Here is a 19,869-nt window from a genome sequence, read left to right on the forward strand (position 1 = left end):
CAGCAAGTTTTTTACTTAGTAATCGGTAAGGCAGCAAGAGTGAGTTTTAGATATATCTATTATAATAGGTTGTGTGAGGGACAAAGAATAAATCCAATTTCAGTATAAAATCAGTTTCCTAATCTATCTTGCAAGAGGAATTGAGAATTAAAAAGTTATTCAGACTGAACTACAAAATTGCAGAAGACTGAACTTAGCACAAGTCAGCATTATGTGTTTGACCTTGCTGTACTGAAATTTTCTTATATTGTGGAATGTAACACCAGAGAAGACTGTTTCAATCATGCTGTCAAATTGCTGCTTAAAAGCTGCCAAAAGCAATGGTGAGCAGAAGCCCCAATATCAAACTGAAAAAGCCAGGAGCTATTCAGACACAGTTACCAGTATATTAGAGCTTTATCTCGACAAAATGACACTGGAATCTATTTGGGTTCTACATGATGACTTTCCGGTGGCAAAACCAGATGCCAAAGCTTGAAATTACCAACCTCTAAAAGACTGTAGAAGAAAATACAGATCCTTTCAAATGATATTAATTACACAATGCCTCTACATGAAAGGGAATTCTCATAGAACCACTTTCTTTCAAGATACAGCTTTTTCAACTCGCTCTTGAACAGCTGTCAGAAGCTGTTATGGAACTTCTAGAACCAAAACACAGGCTTAGTGGAGAAGCAAAGTTTCTGCCCCTACTGCAGGTATAACAGACAAACTCTGCCATGGGTGTGTGAGATGGGGTGTCCTCAATCACTGATGATTTTCCCATTAGGGAAAAGAAAGCTTCATAAGAAAGGTGAGCATTTGGGAGATGTTTGCACTAGGAATTGAAGTGGAAAGGAAACAGATTTTTCCTGAGATGAGACAATACAATACTGAAAGTGATTTGCAAACTATCTTACCACTGCACAACTGGCTGCAAGAAACCATTTATTTGGAGTCCGCATTTGGCCAAAGAAGGATGAGTTAGCCTACGGCAGTTGGAAAATGTGCACCTTTGTCTATCTAGTATTTTAAACCACACCTTTAACCCTGGTAGTTGAGAGGTTTCTTGGGCCAGTTCAGTTCCTGCCATAGCTAATAGACAGATTGGCCACAAAGTAACATCAGATAAAATTTTCAAAAGCACCTTAGTTTCCTAGGTGCTAAATTACTTAGCCTTTCTGAAAATGTCACTCATTCTTACTGATGTAAGCCCTGTGGCCTCAAGCTGTAATGAGCAGGGAGTTAAGTGTACCATCTATTGTTGAGCAGTAGAAGGAGTGGCCCAGAACTGCTCAGAACTCCAGATGGACAAAAGCACCACAGAGGCAGGAACTTTCTGCCACCATCTATTGGTAAACTGGGAGAAGTGATGGAAGTAGCCAGGCATCATTTGTATTTTTGTTATGGGACAGTTTGGGTCATTTTGTAAAGTTTTGCATTTAAGGCTAGCTAATGAAACATTATTCTTGTTGAATGACAAAAGGGCAAAAGAATTGCATCAAAGATGCCATAGATGAGGGGCAACTAATCCACCAGTCTCACATGGTTGGGTTGTGGACCATTGACACAACCGAGAGAGAGCGAGAAAGAATTCCTATCTTCTGAGGGGAGTGCATCCTAGGTAGCCAGGATTGATCCATCTCCACTGCAGACTTTGCGAAGAGGCAGCTCTGCAATCAGAGGCAGCACAGAGGTCAGCAACAAAGTTGAAGGACTCCAGTAGAGGCCCCCCCCCCCCATCCCCCAGCATCAGTAAATTGGAAATAAGCATAGCTGGGTTAGGTGATGGAGCCTGAGGACCCAGGAGCTGGAGACAGATCTTCCCAAACTCTGGACTTCGCTAACCATAGACAACAAACAGCGAGTGGGGTGCGGTGGAGGAAGGGGGACATGACCATTAAAAGGGCATAGGACATTCACACCAGTGAGTGAGGACCTGAATTGAAGGACTACTGCCAAGGACACCTGGGAGTGGATATTTAAGTTAGTACTCTTAATATATTACTTATTGTTGCTGTGTTTTCTCAAGTTAATTCTTCATCCCTTTTCCCCTAATAAAGTTTTCCTTGTTTCATACACCAACTCAGTGTCTGAGAGTGGGGGAGTATTGCCTATCAATGGCACGCAGGGAAGGTATTTATTTCCCTGATTTTCTGCATAAGGGCTCAAGCATGTGATGTTTGGTAGAATCTTAAAAGGAACCCTAGATATCTGAACCCAGTCCTTGTTGCTGCTGACAACATCTGGCAGAAGGATGATGCATAGCGCTTGAGGGTAAGTTGCCCAGGAACAAAGACTTTATACAGTTTTAAATTGAAGAGCAATCATCAGCAAAATGCTGAAATTCTTGTTAAGAAACTGTAGAAATTAATATTTTCATCTGTGTAAATAGCTTGTTTTAAAAAAAAACAAGCTACATTTAATACTTTTTACAAAGAAAACATTGGAGATCTAGAATCAAACAGGCAAATTCTCTACAATAGCTAAGGACTTCAGGAGTTTTCATATCAAATCACCATTTCCTGAGTGATAAAATTTTGAAAAGTCTATGAATTCTGTTCAGGTAGCTGAGGAACTAAACATTCTAAGAAGCTGGTCAGTGAACCTAACAAAATCAAATCTTGCCTCTGTAACACTGAAATAGCTATGCATATTGGCTGTTTGCGCATTACTTTTAATGGGTATCATAATAAACTTTTAATTGAATAAAATAATAGATATTTAATATGAAGTGGGTTGGAAAGACAGAGATAAGTCAAAGTGTTCAATGATAACTCTTATCTGTGTTATTATCCATAAGAAAATCAGATGAGAAATCAATAGCCATAGTACTTTTTATATTTGAAGTTTAACAAGTCACTTTAAAGAATTGTAGAGAGTTTTCATTGCTGTATTTTTTATAAAATATATATGGTATAATTTTCTAATGTGTTATTTAATGTCCAGTGTCATTTGTCTGTCATATTGATACACCCACAAAACATAAAAAGCAAGTAATTACTTTCATTTCTGTATTTCATTTTAAATTAATCTGAATATCTGAGAGCTTTCTAGGACCCTAATTCATTTATTTGCTTTCATGAGGCTGGATATTTAAATCCAAAATTTTAAAAGTTACAAAAACTCACTTTCACTGGGAGAAAAAATAAATAAAAACATTGTTTACTTGGGAAAAGTGACCTTTCTGAAATAGCTGGGCTCCTGCTGAGCTCTGGGTATTGAAAAGAAGACAACAGAACCACAGCAATTCTGATTTATATGGATGTCTTATAAGAGCTGCATTATGGCCCTGAATGGTGTGCAGTTGGCTGAGTCATTTAAAATTAATGTACAAAGCACAGTAGTATTACTGATTATTTAGATTGTGCCATAGGGGGCTATAGTGCTTGACAAACATAAGAAAAAGCAGTTATGAGCTTCAGCCTTGGATCCTGAAATGTGCTTCTTGCCAGTTTGCATGCAGAGCCCCACTGAGATCAAGGGAGTTTTGTGCAAGTGCAGGGTTTTGCTGACAGAAGCCCATTGCAGGTGCGGTGCCTCAGGGTATGTCTAGCCTGCCCTGGTGGCAAGCATCGATACAGCAGCATTGATTGAGCAGGTCTGTGTAGACCCGCTCAGTCGATCAGAGAACGCTCTCCAGTAGATTCAATTAGTCCGCCTCTCTGAAAGGCAGCATAGACGGGAGGGTATCTCCCATCGACGCAGCACCGTGAAGATGCTGCAGTATGTCAACGTAAGTATGTCAACGGGAGACACGCAAGCTACGTTATGTAGATTAGGTTAGCTGATCACAGTGGTCCGTTCTGATTTTATAATCTATGAATCCTAAAACACTTTGGTGTTTGGTCTGAAGTCAGTGGAAGCTTTGCCATTGACCGCATTGCGGCCAGCGTGAGCCACCCTCAGAACTGTATAAACAAATCAGATTCCTGGCTCACTAAGAATTGTATAGGCAAATCAGATTCCTTGTTTAATTGCCTGAGTAAAATAGAAATAGATGTAGATAGATTTTTCCTTTATATTTTTAAGATTGATATTATAATGAGTATTGTTTAAAGTATAATATTGCTTAATGATGGAATTTGTTACTGCTTGACAGAAGTGAATTCCATTGTGTTAGGTTCCTCCATTTTGCAGTTTTTCTGAGCCTTGTACTATTGAACCTAAAAATATTTTGATTAACTGTTTTTTGGGTATGAGTGAGGAATGTGTATGTAGGGTGTGAATAGATAAGGAGAGATGCCAGCCCAAACCGTTTGGATAACAAAGAGGGGAGTAAAGATGCCAGCTGCAACTATCATCTTGACCCTGAAGGCTGAAGAATGCAGATAACAACCGTAAAGCACGGGCGAATCCACCCTAAGAACAGATCTAAGTGTGAGATAAGAAGAGGTGAGGTCATGCTTGTAACTGACTGGTGATTAACTACCATACAGAGTCCAGAGGCTGCATGACACAGCAAGACTCATAGGATTGTATGGGGACTAACCACTATAAAAGATGAGATGAGAACATGGAAACTTTGGGTTCATTCTGCAGTCATCATGGACCATCGGATTTGCACGCTGACAGAGGGCCAGTTCCCCCCACTTCGTGCTCAACTTATCTGGCCAATAGGCTGACTTGAGCAATGCATAATAAGGACTGGTAATTATATTATAGCAGCTTGCAGAACTCTTGGGTGTGAATGGGTATGTGAATGTAATAGCTTTTAAAGATTTTTTATGTACAATGAACGAGGCATATTGCCTTATCCCCTGAATAAGATCCTGTAGTCTTTTCTTTTACAAGTACAACATTTTGGTGGAGAATTGCCGAAGGGGGAACGTTGGCAGTATATCACACTTGTTGTAAATTCGGTGTGCACACTTTCGGCTATAGTAAGCCGAGTATTTAGATATGGATCCAATACTGTTTTTCTGTCAAACTCTGAAGGATGTAGGAGTTTAAATTGTGTTTCTGTTAAAACTCTGACGGATATAGGAGTTTTGACAATACTGCTTCTCTGGTAAACTCTGAAAAATATAGGGATTTGCAGTACATTGATTGGAGAAACATGTTAAGAGAAGGCAGTTCAAAGACATCCCTCGAGAGGGCCAGGAAACACAACAGATACTACCCTTTGTTCAAGAAACTAACCTTAGAGCAAGGTAGAGCCCCTGCTAATCACAGCCACTGCTAATCCCTCATTAAATATCTCAAGCAGAAGATCAGATTTGCTACATGCCAAGTAGCAGCTGTAACAGCAGGAGAATGGGACATTAGCCTCCAAGATAATACCTCTGATTGGGAAGATATATCCTGGGATCCTAGCTGTTGTTGATTTAGCAAACCAGGTACTGTGGTAGGATTAGGAGTCCCTAGAGTGGTTGCAGTTGCACACAGAGTGGTGGCTATTAAAGCACTAGAACCACTGTCGTTTAAGCCAGGATAGGGGCTGGGGGTGTGGGTTTCCAAATGTTCTGGCCCACGGAGCCCCACTTTCAGATTTGTTGTTGCTGTCCGTACTTTTCTCGTCTTAGGTTTTCCTTTCTCCTAAGTCATTCTCTGCTGCTTCTTTTTTCTCTTTCTCTCTCTCCCTTCCTCTGCCACCTTTTCTTTTTGTTTGGAGAGTTAAGGGTTAAATCCAGAGCTGGCATGTTAAGAATGTTGTTGCTGTTAGCTCATACTTTAAAATGATCTCAAGGGCTAATTGGTTGCTTTTTTCATACCCTCCCCCCACTTGCACTTTTGTTTTTCTGAAATGTTGATGGAGGGAACTTTGGATATCTATGTAAAGAATTTTTGACAAAGCACAGGCTAAGGCAGCTGTGTTGCAAAGATTGTACTTGGTGGCTTAGGTTTTACAAGCAAAATGCACCACCTTCAGAAATGAATAAAATGCGTAAGAATCAGGTCAGCAAAGCTATAAAACCAGTGGCTGGTAAACAGCACTCTGAGTGAGAGAATGGAGAGTTTAAGATTTAAAAACCATGTTGCCAGTGAAATGTTAAAAGCTATGACAGCAAAGAATAATATAATAAAGCTAAGATATTGTACATTGAAGCAAAAGTAAATGATTTAAAGGAAAGAGAAGAGTTAAAAAATAGCTTTTGTAGAAATTAATACTACAGGGGTTGATGGGAATTAAACAGTTGAGAGTTATAGAAATGTTCAAAGGGTAACAGTGTTATAAAAAGAAAATCCTTGGTTTAATAACATCCAGTAAGGTAAATATATGTATAACTTGGTACAGTCACATTGGGTGGAACCCTGATGGTTAAAAAATTATACAAGAAGGTCAGGTGGTGGCTACTACCGTTTTTTGTCCCCAGGAATTTTTACAGCTTTTCCGATGGAAAATGGGCCCTTTTTCCAAAGGAATTGTCGGCAAACAATTGATTGTAAATAAGTGCTGCAGGCAGCAGGCAGAGAGACAATCTGATTTTGATCATTTGACTACTGAACAAAATAGTCAAAATTAGAGAAAGGGAATAAGGGGTTTCCACTGAAACTTGACTGTCTCTGAATGTACAAGATGGGAATATAATGTGGGTACAGTTGTGTAAAAACAATTGGAGTAGTGCAAAGGGAAGTTAAAGACAAAAAAAATGGTTTATATATATAGTATGTAAACTTTTTAGTACCTAAACCAATACTTTTGGTTTGTGAAACCCTATTTTGTATGTTTGAAATAATTGGCTTTTTGAAATACATTATGTGTATTCCACAGGATGCTCATTTAAATTTTTTATTCAAAGTTGCAAACATTATAAACACTTTATGCCAAACACAGACAGCTAGTGTTGCTTGGCTTTGTTATTAAGCATTTAACCCTTTGGGTACCTCAATAACTTATAAAGGTCAATATCTGTTTAAAGACAAGAAGATATGGTCATGGCTATGGCGAAGACAGCCAGAACCAAAATAGTAAAGAAGAATTGTGGATCTTTTTTTGGTAATAAGATAGCAGCTAAAAGTTGCAAGAAAAAAAAAGTTATAAAAACAGTGCACAAGGAAATCAATGTCAAAAACACTGAGCCTTAAGGTGGCTCTAAGTAAATTAAGTTATTGAGCAAATGAAAAAGAAAATGCATGGACAAAAAGCTACTGAATCAATGTTATGGGAAACTTGTGACCAAGACATGTATTTGAAACTGGGTAAAAAGAATCATGCCCTCAATTCAAAATGGATGGGTCCCTATTCTATAGTGGACCAGCTTAGCCCATTGATATACCATATTGATAAAGACGGAAAGCTTAAAAGGGTTCATGTATCACAGATAAAGTTGTTTTCTTGAATAACCTGTATTCAATTATTTTAGGTACTCGTCCACAAGAAACCTGCATGTTCATTAATTAAAACTCGTGGAGATTCTGGCTTGGCTTGGCTTCTATTTTAACAGAATGTGTTTTTATATGGTTATATTTTTGCTGTTTATTTAAAAATAATTTTGATTTGCGCAAGTGTTTTATGGGGGAATCCCATTGAAAGCCAGTTGAGAAGAAGGATAAGACTCAAATATAGAAATGTTGTTTCTTGTGCTTGTGGGGATTATCAGTTTAGGTACATCCAATGGCCTTTTGAGCAGAGGACAAATTAAGAGAAAGAGGGACCTAGTGATTCCTGCTCACTATATTATATAGCAGCTTGCAGAACTCTTGGGTGTGAATAGGTGTGTGAATGTAATAACTTTTTAAGATCTTTTTATTTACAATAAACGCAGTGTATTGTCCTATCCCCTGAATAAGATCCTGCAATCTTTTCTTTTACAAGTGCAACACCAGGATTTCATCCATGGATTTTAGTGGAAGTAACTCCAATAAGGACTAGCCATATGAGTAAAGAGCTGCAAGGACTAGACATCACTACATTGCTGGGTATGGAAAAGGAATGGATACAAAACAAGGGGAAAGGAAGAAATAAATAATGATTAATGGCTGAAGAATCACATTTCTGCCTGAAAATTGTGTGCCTAATATAGTTAGAAACAACACCAGAAGATTGCTGTAGAAAAGTGGTAGAAAAAATATTTGTAATTGTTTTCAGTTGATTTTGTACATTTGTCAGCATTTTGTATATAGTCAGTCAGTTAGAGCCTTCCTTGCTGAAAAGGCTATCTAACCACATAAAGGGAGCAGAAAAATCCTTCCACAAATTAGTTTAAGGAACTATTTTATAAAATCATGATAAATTGGGCCAGATATCTGATGTAAATTCCTGTAGATTTTAGTGGAGCTACACTGTTTACACCATCTGAGGATTTGGCCCACAATGGAAAGACATTTTAAGTAACCTGCTGGAAAAATATTTCCTTTCCCTCCAAGAATCTGAAGCATCCCCTCAAAATTCCTCTAGTCCAGGATGCAGAAAGGGCATTATTCACTCTTTGTCCAGTGCATGTTCAAGGTCCAGTCTTTGGAAACAGGAGATCTATACCTCTAGACAGGAGATATTCCCACTGTGACACACAATTATATCTTTGAGCGTTGAGAGGTCCTGAGACAATGGACTTCCAGGCCCGCACATTTTTATTTAGGGAAAAAAAGTTAAGTACGTTTTTACATCTGTTACTTATTTTTCTTCTTTCCCTCTCAATGCTGTGCAGTTGGACTCTTGCGAGCTAAGAGACTCTGGTTTTATAAGCTGAGGGATATGAAATATAGTTTCAATAATATATTTTAAGACTCCCATTTGTAAAATAGATTTTTTTGTAAGATGTGGTATATACAGAATACATGATGATGCAGTAGAAGGGTTTTTCTGACACTTTAGGAACAGCAGCATAATTCACTCGTGGCTTCACATCCTGTGAGTAATGCATCCATCCTGAACTCAGGCCAATAAAACCTTTATACCACATCATCATGAACTCTCTATATATTATAGGCAGCACTACCAATATTGCCCAGAGATCAAGTTGTCTGACATTTTCAGTTACTAGATCATGTTTTGCATTGCTTGTAACTGTGCCAGCCTTGAACAATTTGGGCTACAATTTTCCATCAGCTTGATTTTTTTTTTTTTTTTTTTAAAGTTCTGCTAAAATGGCTCTCCCATTTCTGACAATGAGATTATGGAAAAATACATCATTTTGCCAATGTTAAAACATTCTTACAACCACTTCACTGAGGAGCCCTACTCCATGCCTGGAAGCATGCAATTGCCTTAAACATGAGAGCATTCACTGGCCACCTCCACAGCAACAAAGAAAGATTCAACTACCAGCTCAGCAGGGGTAGAATGACAGTTGAATGTGCTTTTGGCAGATTGAAAGGACGCTAGTGTTGTTTGCTCACCATGTTGGATCTCAGTGAGAAAAATATCCCAATGGTTATAGCTGCCTGCTGTGTCCTGCATAATATCTGTGAAGCAAAGGAGGGAAGTTGCCACCAACGTGGATGGTGATGTGGAACAGCTGTCTGCTGAGTTTGAACAGACAGATACAAGGGCTATCAAAAGAGCTCATCAAGGAGCTATCCAGCTCAGGGAGGCTTTAAAAGAGCACTTTAACAGGGAACCACAGTAATGTGATGTGGTGTGTTGTGCTCCACATGGTCCTGCAATCTGGGGGCCTGTTAACTGCACATCTATTAATGTAACATTGACAATACACCTATTAATGTTATGGTGCTTGCTGTACATTTATGATTATGACAATCTGTATCTGATCCTATGGTTGTGTTCCCTACTTTCATTGCCACTAGGCATTACACAGTATCTATTGGGAACTAATAACAATGAATTATTTTCCAAACAAAAGAGTTCTGTTGACTAATGAAAACACCTCAGAAAAATTCTGCACAAGTTAAAAGTAAATACATTAAAACCTTAATAAATTTGGGGCAGAGCATAAAGAAGAGGAAGGAACATTTATATCTACTGTAGCTACCCATACATCCACCATGACTTTCACAGGTCAGTATATGTGAAGCTGAGGCTTTCCTTACTGTCTCCCACTGTGGAGTTGTGGGGATAGGGATGCGGCCCCTGATACCACATGAAGTGCTGAGGAGGAATATGGGGATGCGCTACACTATAGTTCTCCACGGATTGCAAAGGGAATCGAGCCCAGGATAATTGACCCTGTAGGTCAAAAAGTCTGTAGCATCTATGTTTGCTGCCAGAGAAGCCTCATTATATCCTGCTGCATCTCTCTCCTGCTGGGCCTTTCTTCTACTCTTTCCCTCTCCATACAGTCTGCAATATTTATTCTCCAACCCCTCTGTTCTGGTCTGATGCAACAGTGGCTTGCAGGATTTCACAGAACATGTCATCCTGAGTCCTCTTCTTTCTTCTTCATAACTGGCTCAGGTGTTCTGCTGGTGTGGAGGGGGAAACCATCAAGGCCACAATGGCTGCAGCTACAGATAAAACACTCAAAGGTACCATTGTCAGTATAGACACAACAGAAATCGAAAATTAAGATTCCGAACACCTTTCCCTTACTCCCCTAAACTTTTAAACAAGACATGCTTATTGACACTTCTGCTTTGCAGTGACTGTGAACACCACCAGTCTCAGCACCAGCCATGGTGAGTATGGCCCATCTGGGGCGAGAGAAATGAGGGAATTCTTTGATTGCACGAAACTATATGGGAGTCTAGGGCAATGGCATTGAATATTGGCACCATTTTTCACAGGCAGTGGTGATTTTAGCTGATATCTGACTCAAACAAAGAGAGCACAGCTGCTGCTGGCATCCTGAAGCCACCCAGGCCGGTATGCTACTAGCCTGTTTATTGCAATGGTATCTGCTTAAGTTATCACTGACTAGCATGGGAAAGTGTCCTGCTGTGGAGGAAGAAGTAAGGCTGCTGTCCCTTGAAACCTTAGGGAGAGGATTGCAGTGTACCACCAGGATGAAATCTCTCAGGAGGATTCAGATGACATCCCTACATATATATAAACAAACTACTCCTTATGGCCATTGCCCAGTCAAGCAGATAACACTACATCTCTTTGTTGTACCTCTTCTATTAAGGATAAATTAATGGGAAGTCCATAGCTGTGTCCTGTTAAGTTGGGATTGCCATCACTGTAATGGAAAATAAATTTACACACTCACTCTAAGTTCTTTCCTCTGCATTGGGCTCATCCATGCTCAGCTACTGGGACTGACCGGACTGCAATGGAGTCTCAAACAAGTCCGGGCTCACAGAATAGCTGGATCTCCTCCAGTCGCATGTCCCTCATCCTCCTCTGCCTCCTCCACGTCCTCCTTGTCTGTGCAGTTCATGGTGGAAGCTGTGACTCAGGCTTCTCGGTGGTTGGGTGGGGTGGTGGTGAAGTGTCACCCAAGTATGGCATGCTGCTCTTTATAAAAGCAGCAGGTCTACAGCTTGGCACCAGATTGATTGTTGGCCTCCCTGCCCTCTGATATGCCTGTTGCAGTTCCCTCACCTGCACATGACACTGCTGCTGATCCTTCTCCTGCATCCCCCGTGCAATCTGCTCAGAAATGTCGATGTTTCTATGACTTGCACTACCCACACTGAAGTCTGGCTGTACTGTCTTCACTGCTATTCTTACCTGGGCTAGCTGGATTCAAGCTACCTCAGATAGGCTAACCCGGGAACAGCTTTTTCAGTGTAGACACACCCTAAGTGACAATGGTAAAAAAGACAAGCCAAGTATTTTTCTGTTCTCGTGGATGAAACTAAAGATGCATCAAAAAAAGAACAGCTGTGTCTCCTTTTATGCTACTATCAAAAAGGAATCATTCAGGAAAGAGCTCTGGGCTGCCTCTACATGGAAGAATTACAGCATTTGATGCTTGATATGAATTACATTGTAGCCCAGTGCTATGATGGAGCTTCTGTGCTGAGTGGGCATTTAAAAGGCACACAAGCTCAAATTCAGGAAAGGATTACATATGCCATTTATGTGCATTTGCCATGTTCACAGGCTTAATCTTGTCATTGCAGACACATATTCCAGCATCGTCCTGTGTCAGGAAGTCTTTGCATTTTCTCAGGAACTGTACATCTTCTTTAGCAGTAGTTACAAGCACCATTAACTGTCTGTTAAGGCACCACAGGAGCTAAGTCAGAAGGTATTTGAGCTAGGCAGATTATGTGAAACTCGATGGTCGTGCCGTTATGACTCCCTCCAAAAACTGCATGCAAGATATGGCACTGTAGTGAAAACACTGGAAGCCATTTCAGTTCAGACCCTTGATGGCCCATCAGCTAGCTCTGCAAAGGGCTTGATGGCAAGACTAAAGAGTTATTCCTTTCTGTTGAGGCTCTTGGTTTTGGAAAGAATATTCAAGAATAGTGCTTCAGAAGAATTGCAAAATGAAAAACAATGTATCAATGCTATGGAATTAGTAGCGAGCAATGTTTCTTCTCATCAAGAAATGAGAACCTCTGAAAGCAAATGGAAGGAGCTATGTGATGAAGCTGAAATCATTGCCAAGGAACTTAAAATTGCTATTCCAGGTCAGGCAGTTGCGACTGTTGAGCGCAGCAATACAAAAATGGCAAGAAGACCTAGCAAAATATCCTCCAAGCTGGCCTTGTTTTTTGTTTCTAGTACACTGGGTCAGTCATCTACACATGATGTTCCCAAGAGCACTCAAGAATCTATATAATCCGATTTCTACTATCCTGGTCTGGCCAGAATCCTTGCAGAGCTTGATAGACAATTCACCTCCAACTCCAGTTTGCTTTCTGCACTAACTGCTTGTGACCCAAAGAGTGAAAATTTTCTTGACTATGAGAAACTGAAAATAATTGCAGATCACTATGGATCAACAGGCACCAATTTTGGTGAGCTGAATACAGAAGTTGAAGTTGCCAAGACGCACACTGCAACAAAAAAATTGACTTCAATTTCTGAATTCTGCAATGTTCTCAATGACTTACCAAGGGTATACCAGTCTTTGCTGTCTATTGTAGATATTGTGTTGAGCCTTCTAGTTTCTACAGCATCAAATGAGAGGTATTTCTCTGTGCTCAAGAAAGTAAAGGACTACTTAAGATCCACAATGAGAGATGGGAGCTTAAGTGACTTGGCAATTTTAGCCTGTGAATGTGAAGATTCAAAACACCTTGAAATCAACAAGGCCAGTGACAATTTTGCCAAGATGAGACTACACGTTATCCATGGTTTTTCTTTGTTTGTTTTCAATAATTTATTTACCTTTAAGTATTCCTGGAACAAATTAACTGTCTCATTCTCCTCTTCACAATTGGGAACATAAGACATTTTAAAAACAACATCTGCAGGGGGAAGCAGATTTTAAGAAGAGTTGATTTATTTTTATTTATCTCTACTAAAGATAGTGCACTAAGTATCAAATTTCTGTTTCTGATATCTGTGTTAAGGCTCCAAAACTAATACTTCAAGGCTTGGAATTGGGAATCTCTTGCTGTATTATCTCCCGATTGTTCTAAACTTACATATAAATTTAAAATATGGTTTTAAATGGTGTTTGTATATATTTTTTCTTTCTTTATATAGGAATTAGATACAGTGTTCCTGTCAGCTAATTTCTAAGTTATTATCTACAAAAAAAAAAAAAAAAAGTTTTCAGGGGCCTGGAATCACAGTTAAAGACATCCCCTTCTCTCCCCGCCAAATCTGAAATGGCATCCCTGCTATCTGCTCCAGGCTGGACGCAGCTGACATGGAGCTGACATGGAGCTGACAACACAGGAAAGCTGCTAGAAGTGTGCTAATCAAGATGCATAATCAGGAAAGGGCATTTAAAAAATTCACAGGATTTTAAAGGGATCTCCATGAACGATGGACAGTGGAGTTCACAATTGTGACCAGAGTAGTCAGTATCAGGCATTGTGAGATAGCTGGCTGGATGTCTGTTGGGGATGACATAGGTGACGTAGTGTCTACACTCACACTGCATTAACCTCAGTACATTGAACATGGCTTAACACCGCTCGGGGAGGTGGTGTTACTATGTCAGCGTAATGGAGAGCTTACATCAGTAGAAGATAAATTTTAGTGCAGACACATGCAGAACTAGGCCGATGCAAGGTGGTTTACATCAGCCTAACTTTGCAGTGTAGACCAGTCCTCAGCTCTTGTGTTGCCATCCCATGCACACACACACACAACTCAGCAAAACCCCTTTCCCCACACTCAGTCCAAACCTCTGGGTGGATTCATAACCCTTTTTGTCTTAGGCAGAGATAAGGGGTGTCTGTAATACAGTAATTTATCCCGATAGTTATGTCAATCAAAGGCTGTATTCACACCCAATCTCACAGAGGTTTGTTATCCATGCAGTCACCAGTACCTCTCAGCATAACAGATGTATCTGATGGGTTTGTTAGAGTTTTACAATTGGTTGCATTCTCTTATCTTATTGACATAGCAGGTGGCCTAGGAAGCTTTCATTAGCAATCACGATAGCATTTATTGAGCTTTACAACTTTACTACAGTTATGGAGCTCAATTCTCCATTGCATTGCACATTGTCTAGTCATTTACAGCAGCCTGGTAGGTGTAAAACAGACCAAATCAGAGTGGCAGCATTTTATACTCACTTTGTGCTGATGTAAAGGACTACACAAGTTACAGGGCAATGCAGAATCGGGGCGATATTGTCCAATCATTGCCAGGATCAGATGGCAGAGCTGCATGGTATGGAAAGCACAGGTCACTTCCAGAACTTTACATGACAGTGGGTGTGTGTGTGAGTGGTGCATATGGTCTTGTTCGTTATTTTCTAATATCAGCAGCAGACATTTCTTTTCTTTTGATGCTATCACATTCCAGAATGCAATCCAGACCAGTGAGGGGTTTTGTCTCTGCCTGCCCTGTAAGCCTGACTGTCTCACAATGCTGCTGTAGTTTCCATCCTGGGCCTCTCACAAACAGCCAAAAAGCATGCAGGTCACACCCTGAGTATCTGTATATAGCTACAGACCTGGTCCAGCTACTATGACCCCACCAGCCTGTCAGCAGCACACCAGCCACACTCTAGCTTGCAGCAACCTTGGTTACTACTTGCCGGGTGACCCCCCAACATACTCCCAGTTCTGGATTTTTCTGAAAAACATGTGTTCTGTACTGTCAAGCCCTCTCCTGGACAGTTCAGATATCAGAGGTCCCTTGCCCCTGTAAGGGGTCAATGTACAACAGTTTGCTACTTCAAAAGGCGTTACCCACACAGTTCAGTTTAAACACAACACTGGATTAATTTTGATTACAAAATAAAACAAGTTTATTTAATTACAAAGATAGATTTTAAATGAGTACAAGTATAAGGTATTAAAGTCAAAAATGGTTACAAGAGAAAAAAAGATAAAACACTTTCTAGTAGCTAAATCTTAATAATCTAGACTTGGTTCCAGGTAAAATCCTTACCACATGATCCCAGCAACAGGGCTGACCAAATTCTCAGGTAAGAAGTTCCCCCAAAGTCAAAGGGCTGGTTCCTTTGTCTTCTTAAGTGAAAAAGAGAGAGGAAGAAAGATAGGGAGAGATCCAGATAGACAGGTTGCAGTGGTTTTGCCCCTCACTTTTATAGTCCAGTCACCTTTTGAAATGCATTTTCCTGAGGGTTATCACAAGATAAATTTCATTCCTGCTGTGAGGATGGAGACATGCAGTCTCACGGTAAAAGAAATTCTATGTTGTTGTTTGCTAAAATGCAGATTGATCTATTCCTGCCTTTGTCTTTGGGAAACCAGTTTACCCCTTCTTGCTGTATCCAAGACCTTGTTTACCAATTATTTGTAAACTGAGATAAACACACATTTCTTTGTTTAGGATAGACCTCTTTAACAAATTCTGGCAAGTTTGGGCTGTGTTGGTTTGAACATGTGTTAACAATATCATACAGGGGAATTCATAACTTTACATATAATATTTTTACATGCATTTCATCATGATATTATGGACCAGAAAGTTATTAGTTTTCAAATGATACCTATCAAGTCATATTTTGTACAAAGATTATTGCAGTGGTGTGTAAGGTGTGAATACAGAAGTGCTTTAGTCACAGATGCATCCTAGCAGTAATTTTGAAACAGGAATCGGGGGAGGGGAGGGCTGTTTAAAAGGCCCGTTTTATGGAAAGTCTGAGTTCAAAGATGTTATCTCTAGGAAAAGTAAACATTTTAGAAACTAGTTTGATATTATATAGAGTAATCCAAACTACACATTGATTGACAAAAATATCTATTTTGGTGGTGCCTTGAAATAGATTATAAATTTGACTGCATTTGCATGTGTTGTCCTGTGATTGGGACACGTTCCTATTTATTCATCTTCCTATCTCTCGCCCACTCCAATCAAAGAGGCCAAGTTACAGCAATAAGATGAGGGAACCTGTAAAAAACACATACCAATCTTCTCTCACCAAAGAACACAGTCTCATCTCTCTCCATTGTTTTAGTGTGCCCATAGTAAATGACTGAGTTCTAATCCTGTAAAAATGAGGATACTAATGCTTAGCCACCTTTGCAAGGCACTTTGCAAACTATTAGTGAAAAGCAGCAAGGATTATTATTATTATTGTGATATAAGGTGGCATCAAAAAAGACATGAGTCCCATGGTTTCATTTAATATTTATATTTTATTTGAAATTGAAATCAATGAAGTTCTGTTTTGGCACAGAAGATTGGTGTACATGTGGTGTACATTGGTGTACAATGAAGACTTTCACCTCCGAGTCACGTCTTTCTCATCTGCCTTGGGTCAGCGGTGACCACAAAGTTCATGCCTCTCTGGTAACCTTCTGTACGTGAAGTGAGTTAAGGGCCTTAATCTAGTTCCTAGTGGATATGTAGCTATATCATAGCTGGTATCCCTGTTGGCAGTCTGAACAGAAAGACTAAAGGACTAAATCTCTCAGCAAGCTAAACCAGCCCTGACTGGCAGCTACAAGCAATTCCTGCTTGACAGCAGCATAATGTGAGAAAGCTTGTGTTATCAATACCCACGCTCTCTAGCAGTTCTGTAGTTTAAAAAAGCACCAATGTCCAGAGCTGTTATGCTAATATCTTTCACAATCAGTGGTATTTTTCCCACACTAAGTTTATCTGTTATGTTTTCACTCTGTCACTACTTTATTTAAATTTCAAGTCAAATACAGAGGCAATACATCAACTGCCAGTTTTAATCAAACAAGTTATTTGGCTCAATACATAGGTAAATGGGTGAAATTCTATGGTTTGTGTTATACAGAAGATCAGACTAGAGGATCTAATTATCCTTTTGGCTTTAAAATCTCTGAATAAACTATAATCAGAAGATCAAATAGACTGCACATCAGCCAGCCTCTGTACACACTATATTTATAATAAATCCTTCTAAAATGAATGCTTTCAACTGTTAATGAACAAAAATATTTTTAATAGAAAAGCTGGTTGGGAACTAAAATTTCCTTTCCATGGGAAATTCTGGCATTTAAAAAAATAATAATAATTCCAACGTGGAATGAAATGCTGCAATTTTGAGATTTCCCATGGCATGAACATTCGGAAACCATTTTGTTTCAGTCAAAATATTGTGTCGTTTTGATTCATTTCCTTTAGCTATTTACATTTTATTAAATATAACATATATATCAATATATTAAAATTCATATTTTCCATAAGTAAAAATGAAACACACATCCAAAACAAAATGTTTATACTTGTTGCTATTGAAAAATTGTCAAAAATCAACACATCAGCAAACATTTCAATTTTGTTGAAACTGCATTTTTTCAACAGAAAACTGTTGTCAAAACATTTTGAGTAGCTCTAGTTATTATTATAGATATCTACAAATTGCTGTAAGGAATACATTAAAAGAATAAACTTTAAGTGACTACATCTATTCATTTACGACCATATTCATCAATGTGCAGTGGCTGCTTTTGTGGCGCCCTAGAATGGTGCAAAGCTGCTGGACCATACCAGTGAAATCAACCAATCATTTTCAAGAATACACTGAAGCAATTTCCCACATATTAGTTGCAAGAACATTTCAGTGTCTGTCCCAAGAGGTTGGCTGCTAAGCAGCCATGAAGCAACTAGCGCTGTATTCCACCAGGAATTGTCTAGTTAGACCCAGGAAACTGTCTTCTCTTCCAAAGTGAATGTATAGTTAAACGATTCATGGATTTTGACTTCTGAAGCTTTGTCTCACCATTTACTATTAATGTATTCAGATTTATACAAAATATAAAGAGGCACCTACCCAAGGCTCTAACTACCTTCCCTCCCCTCCCCTAATCAGATTCTCCTCCAAACCCACCACATATAGACAGACATCTCTTGCAGTGTGCCCTGATGGTCAGTAGTCTCTGGGTATTTCAGCTATGTTACACGTGAACAAAGCATTTATTTTTATCTTGTACAGTGCCAAAGACATTCTGTGCTCCAGAGATCTTGCAGTCTCTCTGCATCTGGCTCCCGGGCTTTCCAAAATACGCTTCTTCTCCATGGCCTAGAACTCGTAATCCTAACCAAGCCATTGAGGCTTATAGTTTACCTGTGTTTAATTCTTCTTCCTGAGGAGGCACCATACTTCCACATTGTGTATGCACAGATCACTTGGCATATGTTTTCACAAGCAAAGAGCTATGAAGGGATAGTTAGGAAATTAAAAAATAAAGTTAGCTTAAGTTTGGTTCAGAAAATAATATATTTGCATTATGCTTTGTGGCTAGCAAGGATAAGGCCCCAAATCAGCAAGTAAAGGAAGGCCAGAGAATAATAAGTGGTATTCCTTATTACTTGTAGTATAGAAGGATGTTCTGGTCACAATTGTGAACTCCACTGCCCAGAGGGCACAGAGACCAGAAGTCCCCTCTCCCCTTTAAAGCCCTGTGAATCCTGATGGCCCTGCTTGGAAAGCACACCTAGCATCTCTCCTTTGCTGAGTGAAATTGACCAGCTGACCATGCCGACTACATGCTCCAGACACATTCTGGACTGGAGTAGACAGGAGATATTGGATCTCCTGGCCTGTGGGGAGAAGACGCAGTGCAGGCACAGCTCTGAATCAGCCACAAAAATTTGTACTTCTGTGAGCAGATTTCTCCAGGGATTCAAAAGAAAGGGTATGACAGAGAAGAGCAGCAGTACCGCGTGAAAGCCAAGGAGCTGTAGTAGGCATACCAGAAGGCAGTGGCATACTGACTGGGCCCTCAGAGGAGTAGCTGCCCCCGCAGTTGCAGGCAGTGAGGGCTCTGTGGCCACGCCAAGTGTAGTATCAATAACTAGGACCTATCAGAATTTGAGACCATTCCAGATCTAGGTCCCAAAGTCTGATAGGTCCTGGTGATTGGTACTACACTGGCAGCCAAGGGCTCCCACTGTGGGGGAAGCAAGCATTCTCTCATCCCCTCCACCCCCACGCTGGGTGGAATGAGGGAGCCATGAGGACCAGAGCCCATCACACCCCCCATTCCCCCGCCACCTGGTGGCCTGGGGGCATCTGACTGCCCCGTCACTCCTGCTCCCAGCCGCACCTGCTGCCCCCACAGCAGGGGTATGTAGGGGAGAGCGGGAAATGAGCCTGCAGAAATGGGAAATGGGGTGCTGCCGCCGACGGGATGGGGTGCAAATGAAAAAGTATTGGCCCCCAGGCACCGGAGACCCACAGTACGCCACTGCCAGAAGGCCAGGGCAGTCAACAATCAATCAAATGCAGAGTCACAGACCTGCTACTTTTACAAAGAGCTGCATGCCATACTTGGTGAAGACCCACACACAGAGAGAGCACTATGGATACCTCCGAGGAGCCTGAGTCACAGGCCCCTGCCATGAACAGCAAGGAGAAAGTGGATGAGGAAGGGAAAGAGGATGTGGGAGAGGTGACAGGGGGATCCCACTGCGTGGCAAGCCAGGACATGTTCCAACAGAGACCAAACAGTACCACCAGTTGAGCACCGGCGAGCTCAATGCAGAGGCAGGAACCTCAGGTAAGTGTGTAGATAAAT

The sequence above is a fragment of the Emydura macquarii genome, unplaced genomic scaffold (genome assembly GCF_026122565.2).
Source record: "Emydura macquarii macquarii isolate MOO-44397 ecotype Brisbane River unplaced genomic scaffold, CSIRO-AGI_Emac_v2 contig_369, whole genome shotgun sequence".
NCBI classification, from domain to species: Eukaryota; Metazoa; Chordata; order Testudines; family Chelidae; genus Emydura; species Emydura macquarii.